The sequence below is a fragment of the Camellia sinensis genome, chromosome 2, assembly GCF_055761805.1.
Source record: "Camellia sinensis isolate YWXY chromosome 2, ASM5576180v1, whole genome shotgun sequence".
In the NCBI taxonomy this organism is placed as follows: Eukaryota; Viridiplantae; Streptophyta; class Magnoliopsida; order Ericales; family Theaceae; genus Camellia; species Camellia sinensis.
In genome coordinates this window covers 115,161,513-115,180,458 of record NC_138962.1, presented here as the reverse complement: position 1 = coordinate 115,180,458, position 18,946 = coordinate 115,161,513, and positions in this window count along the sequence as shown.

The following is an 18,946-nucleotide window of genomic DNA, read 5'->3' as shown; positions in this document are numbered from 1 at the left end:
AATGGTGTGAACGAGAGCTTTTATTGTTACACACCATTTTCACTATGTGCACACTTAATAAAAAAATATTTTTATTATAATTTTAACCTTAAATAAAATTACTAATATAGACATTAGTGTACATATTCTGCTTGAACATCTTCTAAAAAATATCTCAATTCACATCCATTTTGAGAAAAATACTAAACCCTACTTCTATTGTTACCTTATAAAATATTTTTTCTTACTCAACCCATTATCATCTTTCAAAGGTTCTCATCTTTCTCAATCATCACCCTATTTTAGTTTACATTGACACCTTTCAAAGGTACTCATCTTTTCCAATCCATTATCAAATTCTCTTGATACTTTAGATTGAGTTCTTCCTCATCATTTAAACCCCACCATCATTATTTAGTTGTTATGGAAGATTTGTATGATGAAATTTCTGATTTTGATAAGGATATCGTCGTTTATGATAAAGATATCAATGAAAATGTAAGTTCGAATATTAAAATCGCCTTTTTTTTTTTAGCATCATTCTATAAACCAGGGTAAGAAATTACTAATTTTTTAAGCAACCAAGTTCCAAATATATATATAATTTTTTTTTTTTGGGCAAACAAAAGCTACAAACAATTTTTTTTTTTTTTTTTTGACTACCAAGTTTCAAATAGGAACAAAACTTTTTGTCAGCTATGAATAGGGATGGTCATTTTCTTCCGCCTCAATCTGTACGGATTTTTTCCGTCCTGATTAAGTAGGGCAAGGACGGGTTTTGCTTCCCCCGCCCTAATTATATTTATTAAATATATTTATATGTATATAATATATATGTATAATTTATTTATTTTTCATTATAAAAAAGATAAAACACTAAAATATTATACTTAATTTTTATTCATTTATTTTCTATCTTATATAATATAATTCTCATTAAATATAAATTATTATTCATAATATACTAAATTATCTATAATTTTTATTAATATTTTCATTTTTCAAATTACAAAATTAATCCGCCTCCCACCCCGCGCCCCTTCCTCACCCGCCCTGTTTCCGCCATCTTCCGATTTGTCCCGCCTCTGATATGATATGGCGTGAGAGTGGATTTCTATAAACCCGCACCCAAATCCGACCCGTAACCATCCCTAGCTATGAAGTTCCAAACAATTTTGGGTACTGTAGTTTTGAATTCTTCCTATAATTTTGACTACGAATTTTCTAGCCCATCTGTTGTTGTTTTGGGCATTTGTCACCATGTTTTAACATTAATTCAATTAAATTATAATTAATTTTTAATTTTTAATAATTTATTATAATTCTTAATTTTTTATTTTAATTATAATTTAGATCACAATTAATTCTAAATATTTAATTATTTATTAGTACAATTATAAACACCGTTAGCTATAGATGTGAAATGACTATAATACTCTCAAATTATATACTTTTTTGTATTTTCTTTCTCTTTCCTCTCTCATACACATAATTTATAGTGTCTTAACATTAATTTAATTAAATCACAATTAATTTTAAATTCTTAATTATTTATTATAATTCTTAATTTTTTATTCTAATTACAATTAATTTTAATTTAAATCACAATTAATTGGGATATTTACCAATAAATTTCATCTCACAAACAATACTCCAATTAGTCCCAAATTTTTTCTATGGATCTATTAAGTCGTATTAGTGAAGGATTTCATTCCATGTGATCTTATTTTCAATTTTGGTAGTGTTTTGATGGATAATTATACCCTTTTATTAATGTAACAGATATGATGTGACACTCAAATATGGCAGATATGATGTGACACTCCAAAAAAATAAAAACTCCATTATCAATTTTTTCTAGTTTTAAAACTCAAAACATTATCAATTTTTTCATTTTTAAAGTTTTTTTTTTTCAATTTTGCACATCAATGTTATATCATCATAATCTTTTATAAACAAAAAATTTTCAGTTTTACAAAAAAAAATAATTCAGTTTTTTCAATTTTTTCAAAAAAAAAAAAAAAAAATTTCACATAATTTTTTTTAGTTTTTTCAATTTGAAAGTTGATATTTTAAAGTTTTAAAAATCAAAATAAATGTCAAATTATCATGTTCCTTTATAGATAATCATAAATGATGAACAATCATTATTTGAAGAACAATTCCGACTATAAAAAATTTAATAGAACTTGAAAGTCCAAAAAATCTTAGTTAAGACTTAATGGAATATAAGTTCATAAATTAAAACTTAGGTGTAAATACCCCAAAATATAATAATAAAATATAATTTTTATCAATTAAGAAAACAAAATCAAGTTGAAATCAAATATTTATATAAATAATTTCATTTAATAGAGATTAGTTTCATTAAATATAACTTGTGAACAATTTTTTAAATTTTTTTCATACATTTGATATTTTTAGTTAATAGTGATTTTTTTTTACATGACACGTTAATACGACACGAACCAGACATGGACCTAAGATAACACGAAATAATAAACGGGTCAAGTTAGTGTTGACATAATTCCTGACATGAACCCGAAATGACACGACACAAACACTGTCACGACCCAAACCCGCCCTATAGGTTTAGCGTCGTAACCTGTCAGTGATCACCTTCTTAATAGTAAATAGTAATAGGGCTAGCGGCAAGCCAATACTAATAAAATAAAATTATCCAATGAGTTGTGGGACTTACAAGGGACAAAATAACTTTATATACTATATACAGATATTCACATGGTCCACCTCAAACATATGACCAAAACATTTACATAACTTTGAGAATTGAGCCCATTAGCAAAATTAAACAAAACAAAAGATTTTATACCAAGACTTCATAACATTAGATCACAAATGCAAAAGCGCAAATTCGAAACCACCCAAAAAGCATGAACGCATGACAGTTTGGAACTTCAAATTTAGGCACAGAAGTTGGCTTGACAAAACAAAGTTCGGGTTAACACTGTTAAGTCCTGTCTTGTGCTTGATCACCTACATGCATACATAACTGTGAGCCAGAACCCAGTGAATAATCTCAATATAAAGAAGTTAAATAATATAGAACCAAAACAGTGTCCGAATACTAGTGATAATAAATACAGTTCCTCAAACCTTCGGAGAACCTTACATAGTTTAACTCATAGCTCATAGCGCAGTACATTTTCAAAAGCATCATTACAACTTTGACAGAAGATCATATAGAAAAGCATCATTACAACTTTGACAGAAGATCATATAGAACGTCTACGATGAAACGAATCATTTATCATATCTATGGACATATGTAGAATTCATAGGGTTCATCAAAGCATTCCGAGTTACGTACGTTGCGTGGTATACCGCAATAGTACTAAACAGAATATTAGCAAAACGACCACAATGGATCGAGGATATAAGCATAACGACCACTACGGGTCGACATATACATACATAATGATCGCAATGGATCAACATTTACATAACGATCGCAATGGATCGACATATACATAACGATTCCAATGAATCAACGTTTACATAACAATCGCAATAGATTGACATGACCATAACGGGGATTTCCAAATATGCAAGCATGTGTTCATGGGTGTCACATTCGATAATCAAAAAGGGAATCTCATTTAGTCTTATCAAAATCTCACCATTTTCGAAACATATCGTATTGTACACAATTCAGAGTTTCAAAGCGTAACTTGACAAAGATCTTAAGCAATAATTATCAGCAATGACTTATCGTATCAAAGATTTCATAATAGAACATAGGTTTCACAAATTGTTGGATAACATAGTCATTTTCAAAAGTAATTCACAGATGAAACCATCTTTATAAAGACATTGCTCACAGTGCTTGGCCGAATGATACTCCTCGTGCAAGCGACCTTAGATGAGTAATATGGTGAAGATTTGCTTAATTTCCTTTCTTTCTCTCTTCTTCCTCTTGCTTTCCTTGAGTCTCTAGAACTCTCTCTTGTTCTTTCTTCCTCTCTCTCTCTCTCTCTCTCTCTCTCTCCAGATTTTTTTCTTTTACTTGTTGAGTCTAAGGCTCATCCATATATATATACAATATAGAATTAATTCCAATTAAGTCATTCTGAATCAGATTTTTATAAAACTTCATATTAGGCTCCAAAAATCATGTTGAACACAAATATGTCTTCAGCTTGGGTTTTTGGCTTCTCTAAGACCTTCAATTTTCAGTTTAAAGTTGTAATTTCAACACGTTTTTCTAAAATCAACAAATAGACTTCAAATCTTTCTAATTCACACCATTAGACATGCAATTTCACAATAAATACATAATCAAGTAGCACATAACAATGCAATCCGATAACTAATTAATCAGATGCATGCCTGAGTCATTACAAACACAACCTAACACGACACAACGCCCACCCTTAATGTACTAGCTTTAACACCATGATTTCCATGTCACTAATCCCAATAAAATATGACTTTTGCGTTATTTCATTTTATTTCAAGAAATAAAGTCACTAAAGTTAAATTGGTGGGCTAGTGGGTATCAATATGAAGAAAATAATACGTGTCTAGCTATACATTTGGATTTCATAATGATTAGTATACTAATTTCTATAAAAGTTTGCTTATTAGTTTAATATCAATGATTGGAGATTATCTTCATTGAATTTGAATGAGTTTTGGTATTTTGTTAATTTAGATGATGGGTAACTTATTTATTATGATTATTAGTTATATGTTCTTGAATATTTTATATATGTTATATCATGGGTTTTGGATATGCATGCATGATAAATGATAATAATAGATGAGTATTTGACCAAAGTAATTAATTTTTGAAAACTTTGTAATTTGACAATGAAACTTTTCAATTAAAAGCAAAAACAAAACTTATATTAAAGTTAAAATCGTATTTTACATACTTTTTAATAAAATGGATATAATTACATAAGAGATTAAAAAATGTCATGATACTATTTAGTGGAAATAATATTAAAATGTGTAATTAATTTTTCATTATATGGGTCATCTATGTCAATTTCATATTATACAGATTTAACACTAACCTGACCTGTTTAATATTTATGTTATCACTTCGTGTCATATACATTTTCATGTTAGGAAATAGTCAATCCTAATCCTCTAATTTTTTATATAGTTGGAGTCATATTATTGTATCGTGTCACAAATTCCCACTCTACATAGATGAATATCTTCAAGGACACCAAATCAAGTATAATGTACTCATAAATAACAAACTAACACAATGGATCATAACAAAAATATGAATTTAGTATACTAATCAATTAAATAATATAATAATAGTAATTCTAACATATTTTCTATACATTTCAAATAAAAGAGATGAAATCCCTACCCTATTTTGCCAATGAGAACAAGAGAGCTGATTTAGAGAGTATTGTCACCAACAAGAAGCTTTAAACCCAAATTTCCAATCTTTCAAGAGGGCTATGAGCACCAAAAACTTTGGAAAAAGTCTTCAAAATGCACAAGGAAGCTAGATGGGTTGGTGGGTATTTGTGTGAGGAACATTTACAACATTTTCCATGGAAGAAATAAAAATCAAAAAGTGAGGGAGAAAAGCTCACAGCAGACAAGGGACGAGAATGGGCAAAGGATTTGTGTTTTGTTTTCTCTACAAATATACAGTGCCCGTTTGGGAAGTTAGTTATTTTAGTTTTTGATTGTTTTAGTAAGTTTAAATAGTTATATTTGATAAGAGGGTTGAATTTTTTTGTAATTAAATATGATATTTGTAAGAAAGAAAGTGAAATTATTATGAATTTAGGCTTGGTTTGGGATGTTAAGAAAAATTCAAAAAGTTCACAAGTTGCAAAAAAAACAAAAAAGTCATCACTATTTACAAATTAAAAATATAAAAAAATTTAATATACATAATATTTTAATACAAACCAACTTGTAAGTCAAAGGTACTAAATTGATGCTAATTTGTACCATGAAAGGAAAAAAAAAAATTACATATATATATTTACTAAGTTGAACGATAATATTGGGCCCGTGGAGGCCCACCACAGGTCCCTTTTTTATAATTCGAACCATTCAATGTGTAGAACTCGTCGAGTACTATATGCTTATAACAAATCACGTTGATCGGATATCGCTAACTATATGATCAAATCAGTTTTGTATAAAAAATAGATGGTGTTATAGTTAACGGTTGACAAAAAAATTAATCCGATCAGATAGCTATAGATATCTGATCAACGTGATTTTTTACAAGTATATAATACTCAACGAGTTGTACACATTAAATGGTTCCGATTAGCAAAACGGGACCCGTTGTGAGCCCCCACTGGCCAAAAAGCACCGTCCAAATGATTGTCCGAAAAAGAGGCAACCATTTCCTATTAAACCAATCTGGAAACTTGCTTCTACCGTACAGCCTACACTATCAAAACTTTTTCTACAAAGTAATTTATACAATTTTTTAATATTTATTTTTTTGTAAAAAATTGAAAAATTAACCTAAACATCCATCTTTTTTTTCTTAATTTTTTAGTCTAAAAAAACAAAATATATTTATTTAAAATATCTCAAACAATCCTTTAATGTAAAATTTCATCTTATTTATTATTTTAACATATTTTACTTTTTAATACTATTTTAGTCGAAAAATCCAAAAACACTTCTTCCCAAATGTGTCAAAAGTCTAGACAAGCTGTCACTTACCATTCAATTCTCTTTCTAATATATTTAATCAAGTAATACATACAAAACAAAGACAAAAGGAATGGGCGGGGTGATGTGTCGGCAGCCAAGGGGGAAATGGGGGAAACTCCCTTCAAAAGTTAAAATGGAATTGACTAGTTAAAGACCCAATTTCATTTGGATAGATCATGAGTATTGAATTAAATATTTATTTATAAACTTGCAGACAGTCTAAATAAATTTTATAAGCACTAATGAATTTAAATAAGAGTAATTTTACTTACACAATTAGTTTATTTTTTTACATCTTCCATATAAGATTTTTTTTTTTTTTTCAATTTTACCCATATGTGAAATTACTTTTAAAGACAAAAGACTAAAAATTAAATATATTTTATTATATCTTTACACCCATTGCTCTTCAATCCCCTACTGCTCTTCTTGCCTTCTCAATTTTTCTTCTCTACTACATATTTCTTTTCAAAAAGTGAGAATAATGTTTTGATCATAGAATAAGAAAGTAATAGATGAAGAGACAATGGTGAAGAACTATCAAAAAAGTAAAATTGTGAGTTTTTTTTAATTTGATTGGTAAGTTTTCATTTCATTTTTTTAGAGAGTTATTTGACTTTTGTTCGGTGTGTCAAAATCAAACAAAATAAAATAGTCCGGAATCATATTGCCGAACAAAAAATATATCTCCAGTAACCCACTGCCGAATAGAAGATACATTTCCCGTAACCCAAGGCCGAATGTTTTTAATTTGTTCAGTTACTCAGTACCGTGCATTTTCAATTTCATTTTTTAATATATTTTTTGTTTTTTTACTTGGAAGGATTATGCTTCTATTTATCACAACAATGCAAGTACAATCATTCGGCTGCTGAACATCTTGAATGGCACTCATTTGCTAGTAGATTATCTGAGGAAGAAACATCCTTGTTAGTTGACATGTCAAAGAGTATGTTGGAATCAAAAGAGATATTGATCACATTGAAACAACGGGATGTCTTTAATGCGACAACAATGAAAACAATTTACAACGCACCTAAAGCGACAGGTGATTGAACAAATTTATCTTAGTTCGGCAACATGACACTGGAGTAATCTAATTTGTGTAGCGATGTATCACCGAACAGGCACCTCACAAATTGGCTCCAACTAATTTCTTATTAAAGTAAAATCATCTAATCGAACAACAACAAATGGCTACACATTAATTTGTCTGGTAACACGGCATTGGAATAATTTAAATTCTTTAGCATTGTATTACCTACAGCTATTGGTATAAAGAGACAAAACTAAAAGGGTTTTGAAGAGTTTTTATTTTAGGGTTAGTTTTGATAGTATAATAGGTGTAATGAAAATCACATTTTTTTGAAATAGTATAATGAGATGAAGGGTGTAAAGAGGTAAACTAGTAATGTAAATAGAATTACTCTTTAAATAAATATTTTTTAGTGATGGGTTTGACACTCCAAGCCCAAAGAAATAAAGCATGCACAAATTTGAAGTGGACCCATCAAACTGAATTAATTGATTCATGCAATTAGGTTCAATTTGATTTAAAATAAACATGAGCAAAACCATACTAAATTAATTGAGTCAAGTACTATTGCTAATTAATTTTAAGGGAGAACTACATGAAGGTAGGAGAAGAGAAGAAAATAAGATAAATTATCAATAGGTACTAATAATTGGACTTATTCCCATGAAGTCCTATTAAAAATAAATCCTAATAAAATCATCGTCAAAAATATTTTTTTGTGACGATTTTTTGGATATGTCGCTAAAAATTAATAATTAGTGACTTTTTTGTCATAATTTTTATAAATTGTTGCTAAAATTTACAATTAGTGACGCTTTGTTGTGATGAATTTTTCAAACTGTCACTGAAAGTTAAAAATTAAGGACTTTTTTTGTGATGATTTTTTTTAAACTGTCGCTAAAACTTATAATTAGCGACGTTTTTATGACAATTTTCAAACTAATCGAAAATTAACAATTAGTGACTTTTTTAATAGTGTTGATGAAAAACACCATTAATTATCATAGGACCTATTGGACAATAAGTCCACCTATTAGGGTCTACACGTAACTCCTCAAAAAAATAATCAACACACGTAACAAGTGGCACTTGCACCCCTCATTGTGTTGGTAATTTTTTTTTTTTCCCTTCTTTCACCTGCATGTAGTTGTCCCTAATTTTAATTGGTGGGATACAATGACAATTAATAAAAATTAATCACTTAATTAAGAAAATAAATTCACTGGACATTACACCTTGTTTCCCTGTGGATTTAGCCGAGCATAATCCAGTGTTGGAGAGGATAGCCAAGCTAGAAAAGATCTTCAAGAAGTCCTAGAGGATAAACTCAATCCTAAACACGGATGGCGGGTATACTAAGACAACAGTGAGGCTGCCAGAGTGATTCAACAGTGAGGCTGCCAGAGCGATTCAACAGTGAGGTTGCCAAAGCGATTCAAGATGACATACGTTGATCGATTTGACGAATGCAGAAAATAGATGCAGAAATTATGTAAAGGGGGCTAAAGTAAAATTATTTAGATTTTTGAGAAACTGAAGTAAGATTACATAGATTTTGAAAACAAAGCTATAAATTTATCTTACAAAAACTTAAAATGACATGAAAGTAATGACATTTTTCAAAGATTTGGGGTGACTAAAATGCTCATTTATTTTGTAATAACTAAAAATTGCATGAAAATAATGAAAATTTTCAAAATTTAGGATAGCAAAAGTAAAATTCTTTAGATTTTAGAGGAGTGGGAGTAAAATTATATATATTTTGAAGGGGCCAAAATGCAAACTTGTTTTTGTAAATATTTAAAATTACACGGTAAAAGTGCAAATTTTTCAAAAGTTTGGGGGGCATTTGTGTCTGCCACTGGCTTTGATGGAACTGAGGATCCGATAGTCCACATCTAGCTCTACTCCAACATTCTGAAACCTATGGGCCTTACTTGGGCCCAAAAGCTCTCTCTGTTTGACTACCACCTAGTATGCCAAGTTGGAAGATTTTGGGAAGAAAAATTGAGAAGAGTTGGCCGAGGCTTTTGTGGCTCAATACTCCTACTACACCCATATCAAAGTTACTACTTAGGAATTACAATCCACTAAACAAGAGCCCAAAGAGAGTTTCAACACCTTTATCACAAAGCAAAGCAACTAGGATGACTACCAGACCATAAGAGAGACTAAGTTCGGATAGTAGTGCGTGCAACCCAAACTCTTGCAATATATGATAGTCTTACCTAGGGATGGTCATTTTCTCCCGCCTTGCTCCGCACCTGCATTTCCCGCCCTGCTCTGCACCTACATTCCCCGTCCTACCCCACACGAATTTTCCATGCCCCGATTAAGAAATGGAGGCGAAGAAGGGTTTTGCGTCCCCCACTCCGATTATATTTGTTAAATATATTTATATGTATATAATATATAAGTTATTTATTTTTTCATTATAATAAAGTTAAAACACTAAAATATTATACTTAATATTAATTTTTATTCATTTATTTTCCATCTTATATAATATAATTTTCATTAAGTATATATTATTCATAATACACTATATTATCTATAATTTTTATTAATATTTTTATTTTTTAACTTAAAAAATTAACCTAACTCCCGCCTCGCATCCACCCCGCTTTCGTCACCCCCCGATTTGCCCTACCCCTAGATGATACGAGGTGGGGCAGATTTCTATAAACCCGCCCCAAACCCGACCCGTGACCATTCCTAGTCTTCCCCATGTTCAATTTCAAGGACTTGTATGATACCGGGATCCAAATCAAAAGCCCAAGGCCTGATTGGGAGCATTGAGCCAACCAAGAGATCCTTTGTCAAGAATGTCAATGCCACCAGCATCGTCACCAATGCCATGACAGTCGAAGTCAACTCAGTCACAACCCACAGTAGCCCAACTGATCCCTTTGCTGATGTCAACCCTCAAATAACTAATATCCCTTATCCCGCAAATAGAACCGTCCACCCTCTACATATGAGCCCAACCTAAAAATCCTAATTAACAAGGGGTACCTAAAACCTCTTCATTCTTGACCTCTTTCCAACCCACTCCCAGCAAAACATTACTCCACCAAGTATTGTGCTTTTTATCACCAACACGGCCATGACACCGACCATTGTTACTGCTACCTTCATGAGATTCAGGACCTCATTGATAATAAAACCATCACCCTTCCCAAAGAGCCAAATGTCACCAACCCTCTCTCTAGCCATGCTTAAATCTCTCCACCCCAAAACATCAACCTAATCCAAACATCACTTACCTGTTCAACCTTAGCCTATACATCATCTCATCCAACCTACCCAAACCTGCAGTCCTATCCCAGAAAACACCAAACTTTGCATCTTGGAAAGGCCTGAACCACAGATGAACGATCCAAACTCGATTGTGGCATTGGCAGCACAAATCAGAGTCTTAGCTAGTTACAAGGCAACATTAGACCAATTAGCAAAGGAAGAATGGTAAATCGATGAAGAAAATTAGAAAAATGGGGAGAAAGAAGTTGAAGACCAGATAAAAGAGCCAGTAGTACCTATAGTTGAGAAGGAGAAACTGCAGGAAAAGGAGTTTGACACAAGAAAATATATAGTACCAACCAGTCAGTCGAGACCAGAGGTTCTGTTGCCAAAATCCATGAGCACCAATTTGATTAGGATAGCTGAGAACGGAGAAATTTTGGGCCACCTAGAGGGTCTAGCAGCTATGTTCCACCAAGACATGCAGGATTTACTTCTTCAAGCATGATCTTGGAGATGTTCAATTCCACTGATGGGATCCTAATGCATTCATGGATGACGATGGTTGGAATACCGACCCAAAAGAATAATAGAACAATGAGGAAAAATATACCAATAACAATGAAAAAGACAGTAAAAAAAGGAAAGACAATAAAAAAAACAAGAGAAAAGACAAGAAAGACCGAGATAGTGAAGGAAACAATGAAAGTTGAAAATTTCTTCCCTTTCGATGATACTTATGATGTTCCTTTGGCGCTCTCCCAAGGTGCTCCTCAAAATAAATATTCCAAGCTTTTGTGGAATGCTGTTCCACACCCTAACCAAAAGCCAAAATATCAACCCCCTCCATCAATTAACCAGACTGGCTAGGATGGCCATATCTCTTTTGGTAGTGGTTATGACACATTTGCAACGGGCTGGGAAAAATGGCCAAAGTTCTTTCCAATCCATCATTTGCCATTGCATCTTGAAGCATGAAATCCCAAATCCTACTCCCGTCCAAAGCCAAGTAACTTATCTATATCTCCTATTCAACCAATCTTGCAGCATTAGCCAAAAAACATTTCCTGGCACACATCTTTTCCTCTCAAATTCATTTGACCCAATGTAGACACCCCATTTTTGACCGTCCTCAAGACTTGGACGTCACCGTTTGAACACTCGGTGATTATCCATGTTTGTGTTCGTTTGGAGTTCCCGGAGGTCTCGGCTCGCGCGCCCCGCCTCAGGATCTCCGAACTTGACCGTTTAGTGTCCGGTTTTGCACCGAACACTTGTGTTTTGCCTTGGAAGGGCAGGGTAGGGCTTGTAGACCATCCCCACCCATCACCGGCAGTGGCTAGAGGCCACCGGCTGGTTTTTGCTGCCACCGGCAAAATAGTTTGCCGGTCGGCACTATTTGTTGCCGGTCAGCACTTTTTTGTGCCGGTCGGCACTTTGTTTGGCCAAGATGGCATTTTTTGCCGGCCGATTGCTGTTCATCTGCTTTTGCAGATATTTTAGGACAGCTGTATAACTTTTTCTCCCCTCCATACACGTGTATGGAGGGATCTCCCTCTTGCAAAGCTTGTTGAATAAGCTTTACAAGAGGCTTATAGAGAGAGCTCTCTCTAAGGGCTTAAAAGGGGGGCTTAGACATTTTTGAGAGAGAAAAGACAGAGGAGAGCTCTGGTTTTTTAGGGTTAGGGTTAGACATACACAATCTATCTCTCTTTCCCTCCCATTTTGCACACTAGGTGTTTTGTGCCTTACTATTGCACACAAACACCTAGTGTTTCACCTTCCTCTTGGAGCTGAGGTTCTAAGTAGTGTGTTTTGAAGTTTTGGTGTTGGTTTGGAGCTCAAGGAGGCCATTGGAGCATCCTTGTTGAAGAGGACTACAAGGGTAAGAAACTTACACCTTTGTTCCCCATTCTTGCATCAATTTTATACCTATCTTAGAGCTGTTTTTGTGATTATTGTATAACATAAAAAAGTTCTATTTTTAAGCCCTCTTTATTGTTTATTAAGAGTGTTTTGTTGTTTGAGGGGTGTTGACCACCCTTAGGCCTCAAAAGGCCTCATTTTGAGCCATTTTGTGCTAGCTCCGGGATTTTGGTTTTGAGGTCTCTTCACCACTGAAATCTTGAGGGATTTCAGTGGTGAAGATGATGCTTTGAAGTCCCAAGAAGGAGAGGGCCACCCCCTCTCCTTGTTGTCCTTGAAAAGGGCACATTTTGGCCTTCCTAAGGAAGCCTATGCTTGAGTGTGTGTTGAGCATGTTTGGTTTGTTTTTCATGCTTATATATCCATGATATAACATGATTTAAAGTTGGTTTTGGAACCTTATGCATGTTTAGCATAGTTGCCTTGTAATGCCATGTTTGTGCCTTAACATGATCTAGGTTGTTAGCCTTTGTTGGAGCATGTTTTAGGTTCGCATTTGTGAAGATTATATGCTTATTTTGCCATGTTTTAGATCTGTCCATAGTCGTTTGGGTCGATTTTAGCATGCATTATATGGCTCCTTTGCATTTAGGCTTGTTGGCCTTGAGTATGTGCATGTGTAGCATGCAATCTTTGCATTGTTTTGGTGATTTGGGATCATTCTACATGTCATTTCAGTCCCATTTCCATGCTTGTTTGATTGCCTCGCATGCCTCTTTAATGCTTTGAAAGCATGTTTTGCAATGTTCCATGTTTTGGTGCCTTAGCATGCCTTTGAATTTGGGCCACTTAGATGCCATCTGAGGAGTCCTTTGGCCTTGTTTTAACATGCTAAAAATCTATTTTTAGTTGTTTAATGCATGCCATGTTTGGTCATGATAAGTGTAGTTCAATGCCTTATCAACTTGCCTTGAACACTTGGACTTTTTGTTGCATGCTTGACTTGATTTATAATTTGATTTGGCATCATTTTATAACATGATTTTAAGGCTCATGTTGCATGCTAATTTGTCCATGTTTCCTTCTTTCAAGTGTGCTTGAATGTTGTTTGATTCATGCTTAAGTGTTGGTCCTTATGAGCATGTGTGTGTGCATGTCATTTAGCTCTCACTCTTTAGCACTTTTGGCTACTGTTTTAGGCCTATTTTAGAGTCGCCTAATTCATGTTTAAGTCCATCTTTGCATCCATTTGCATTGCCATATGCATGCTTGTATGCTTGCATAAGTGTTTTGCCATGCCATGTTGCATTCCTAGCTTGTGTGCCTAGGTTGCATTGCATTTTGCATGCATGCCTTGTTCCTTGAATTGGTGATAGGAATTGGGCCTAATTTGTTTGATTGGTGTGCATTGCATTTGAAACCAAAGTTGCATACTTGGTTCTTTGGGCCATCATGCATGGAAATGCGTGATTGGTGGTCCGAGAACCGAGGCACATGTCCCTTTGAGTCATCACAATGATAAGAGACATGGTTGATGCATACATGCCTTGAAATATGCTACCATGCCTTGTTTTGCCCTTTGTTGCTGTGAGTTGCAGGTTCTGCAGGAATACTCTGCCGACCGGCAGTGTAGTGTGCCGACCGGCACATTCTTCTCTGCCGACAGACCCTATTTTGTGCCGATGGCCATACCACACTGCCGGTGGAAGTTTCACTCAGCCGGTGATGATCCCCTCTGTCCAAGGATGTAGTCCTGAGGCTTTGACAGCCTCCAGAGGAGGAAAGGAAGGAAAACAGAGGCAGCTTGCGCATGGTGGCGCGTCTCCCGAGACGCTTTCCTGCTTTAATTAATTTAATTCAATTTGTTAATTAAATTAGTTAATTTGTAATATTAATTAGCTTGCGTAGTTAGTTAATTTTGTAATATTTATTCGGTCCCTCCGAGCGAGGGCAAATCTGTAATAAGTGTGTGTGGGTGTGTGAATGTCTTCCAATCCCCACTTCTTTCTTCCCTTTTACTTACCTGCTTTGATGGTTAGTATTAGGGCACGTCTAATTTAGCATACCTTATGCTACGCATGTGTGCATCCATGCATTTGTATTGCATGCATTAGGCTCGGTACATCACGCTAATTGCATCAATACTTCAATTCCCAAACTGAATACGTGATAATTGTGCATTTTCACATGACATGTTTAGGATAGCCGAGCCTATTCTAGCAACATTTTGTATGCGATGCATTAGGCACTTCACATGGACTTGGATCATGCATGATTGCTAACAAGTTCTTTGTTTTGGCATGGCGTACTATGTAAGTATTTCCGCTTTAGCATATCGCACGAGTGTGAATGTTGCCATGACAGCATGCTTGACATGTGGCTAGATGCTTATGTGTTAAACTGTTTTGAATGCCTGTGGGTGAAGGCCGGATTGTTTGAGTTGGAAAAACTCGTTGAAATCCGTATTTTAGCCTACTTGCGAGTAGCAAATTCCAAAGCATTTTTCAAACCAAACGGATATGCAATGTTTATTTCCAAATTAGGCAATCTAGTCTATACTTGTTTGCCGTGCGCATAACATAGTAATTCTAGGCTAATAAATGGAATAAGAACACGTAACGTTTTCAAAAACGGATATCACGGTTAGTAGAGGCCGGTCTTCGGACCGGGCGAAAGGGGGTGCTCATAGCTGACCTTCCCCGATCGTACCCAAGCTCCCGAGCCGAGACAACTCCGGTGATGACGGACATGTGGCCTTCGGCACCGAGTCAGGGTTTCCTAAATTCCCCCATTTTAAAATATTTAGGTGGCGACTCTGTATCTGGCAAAGCAGTCCATGTTTGGCACTACTTTTCAAAAAATCTGTTTTCTCAAACGATTTGCCAGATTTGGACTCTTTGGTTCAGATTAAGAACCGTGACACAAATCGAGTCCGAACTGTAGCACGAGGCCCCTCCCACGCGGGCGCTGTTACACCCAATCTTCAACAATATGAAGAGTCTTTTGGGTTGGAGACCAATGTTTTCTAGTACAAGACCAAATTCAATACATCTAACTAGCTAGAAATATGTAAATGAAATATACTTTCAACTAACTTTCAAGAAGATGTTCCACTACTTCCTCTTTCTTCCAATTTGGATTGGATCTTTGAACTAAGATTTGCAATTCAAAAGGACTGTTTTTATCCCCCTTATTAGCAAATGTCCATCCCCTCTGCTTATTAAAAACAATGGGGTCAAACTATTCTTTGTGCCATTTCCTATCTCCCATTCGAGACACTCCATGAAGCCATCCCTTACAAAAAATTCCTATGGGCATGTGACAAGAGGCCATGAATTTAACGACATAGCTCAAGCCAAGGTTCATGTGTTTTTGGACCAACTTCCATTGGTACCATATCCACAAACAAGACTACAAGGCCTTGGATGATGCTTTGGCTGATTTTGAAGGTGTCAAATATGAGGCTTCTAACCTTATAGATGACTTTGATGATCTTAAAGGCAGTTCCCTGAGAGCACCCCAAGGTCAAAAATCTGGGCGTGACCACTATTAAGATAAAAACTAACTAAATTATGCAAATACAATGTGTGAATTTTTACTTTTCAAATAAAGTCTATTTGCCTAGAGTCTTCATCTTCAATCTTCAAGTATAGGTTTAACTAAGCTAAACAAATATATACTCAATCTTTCAAATGAAATTTCTAGCACAGAAAAGATATGGAAGTACATTTTGTTGGGGTCCACTAACATCGCTTGGTCAAAAAGGCAATGGAAGATGTTAAATTAAAGTCACTTTTATTGACAGTTTTTTTTTTTTTTTTTTTGTCCTTCACATGGAAAATAAGAAGAAATATCTAGTCAAGAAAATGCATGAAGGATGGTTATGGCAATGCAATTTTTTTTCCTCTTCCATCAATTGCTTTGAGTGCCTATAAATATGCCACTGGAAAGAGCCTTAAGAAATGTGAAGTGAGTGAGAGAAAGAACATATAAAGAGCTTCTAAGGGATGTGATTGAAAGATGTAAGCGGTGTGAGATGTAAAATTACCAATGAACAAGAAGCTTGTGGGGCTTGGGGATCATGGACAATTGTGGTTACTAGAAAATTGTGTACAACATCATAGCTTAGTTACTCTTGATCAAGGAACTCAAGTATTAGTATCGGATTTCTAGTTGTTTTACTTCCATCTTTGTGTTTTCTATTATTTGTAGTGGATTTACCTATCTCATTCATGGATGTAGGGCAATATGGACCGAATCACATGAAATATTGATGCTTCTTATTTGTGTGTACATGTCTATTTTCTTTTGACATGCTCACTAGTACATTTTGGGCAAATAATTTCTTTTGCAAGCATCACGGTCGGGGGTGGGTGGCAAGCTTTGGTAGCTTAAGCTCACTAGTACATGGGAAACTTTTTCCCAATAAATGGTATCAAAGCTAATGGTTGGCGATCTTGAGACAGGTTGGTAGACTCGAGCTAGGTCAACAATCTCAAGGGTGGTGATTCAAAGCCATGGTGATTCAAAGCCATGGTAGCAAATCAAAGTCATGATAGGTGGTTCCACTACAAAGACATACGAGAAAACAGAAAAAGTTAGTGTTGTGATTTCATTGATGGGAGTGGATTTTGGAGGTTCCACACGATTTGGTAAGATTAGACATATAGATAGATGATTGGAAACATGTACAAGATCATGGACCTATGGTGACAAGTATAGTGGTTGTCAAACATGAGTCAACTAGTTGGGTCAAAGGTGAACAAGGAAAGCACATGCAAAAGCAAAAGCATAGTGTATGGCAAGCACATCCAAGGTACACAGGAGTGTTGCACAAAGGTTTAGGCATACAAAAATATAAGTGCATATGCGAGAGTGTCATATGGGGGCATTGGTATAGTGTGCAGGATACTAGGAAGGAGGGACGACAATTGGTTGTTAGAAGTTCACAAAGGATACTTCAAACAACGAAATTGAGATAGGTAAAGACATGACAGTGCACACTAATGAAAAAGCAAGTCCATTTTTCTATGGTTGTGAACCTAGTTTGTGTCAATAGAGACATCTAATGATAAAGGTGTATATCTCTCAATACAATCTCTAGCAAGAAAAGAGATGGAGCCACGATGGGCACACAGAGAGTGTAGTGCAAACAACTTGGCGTGGATATGTGAATGGTGGAGCATCCCATGCAAGGGGGTGCAATTACACCTCATGGTAAAGGTGCAACCTAAAAAAGGCAATCCAAGTAGGTGTACGACACTCGATGGAGAAGGTGTAAGCATCTCGATTAAGGGGTGCGAGAATGGGCCATGCAGGTTGTGGTAGCAAAATTTTGGTTGTCAATATGGCAAAACAACCCATATGGCCAGAGGAGGTGATTATTGGGGCCCGCAAATGTGCTTTAGTAGAAAAAAGGGTGCAAGATGTTAAATTAGAAGGCCACTTTTGTTGACCTTGTTTTTCTTGCACATGAAGTCTAACAAGAATGCAAATAAAAAACTAAAAAATAAAAATAAATGGGGGATAGTCATGGCAATGGATGGTTTTTTCCACTTCCATCAATCCCGTTGAGAGAGAGAGAGAGAGAGAGAGAGAGAACAAAAACAGCTAAAGAGCTGCTAAGGGGAGTAATAAAAAGATGTAAAGGGTGTGATGTTGAAACACAAATTAGAGGGAAGCCTATAGAGCTTCGGCTCAAGGACACCAGGAATGAGTAAGTGTATACAACTTCAAGGCTGAGTGACTCTTGTGTAGAAGACTCAAGAAATGGGGTCAAATATTTTTGGTATTTTTGTTCTCGCCATTGCAGTCTATTGTTTATAGTGAATTTACCTCTCATCCATGGAAGCAAACCGCTATGGGCTGAACCACCAAATATTGATGTTTCTCATGTTAGTGCATATGTATTTATTTTTGGTATATTTTCACCCGTATGCAAGATTTTTTTTTTTTTTCCCCGCAACAAATGGTATAAGAGCTTTGATTGCTCTTTTCCAAACACATTTATCCTCACAATCTACACCTAGATAATTTTATGATAAAACATAAGTCAAAATTACATTAATCAATCCCCCACTATATTTTTCCTAATAGACTCACAGGAGTTGCTTTAGAAGGGAGCACCATTGCTTACAACCAAACAAT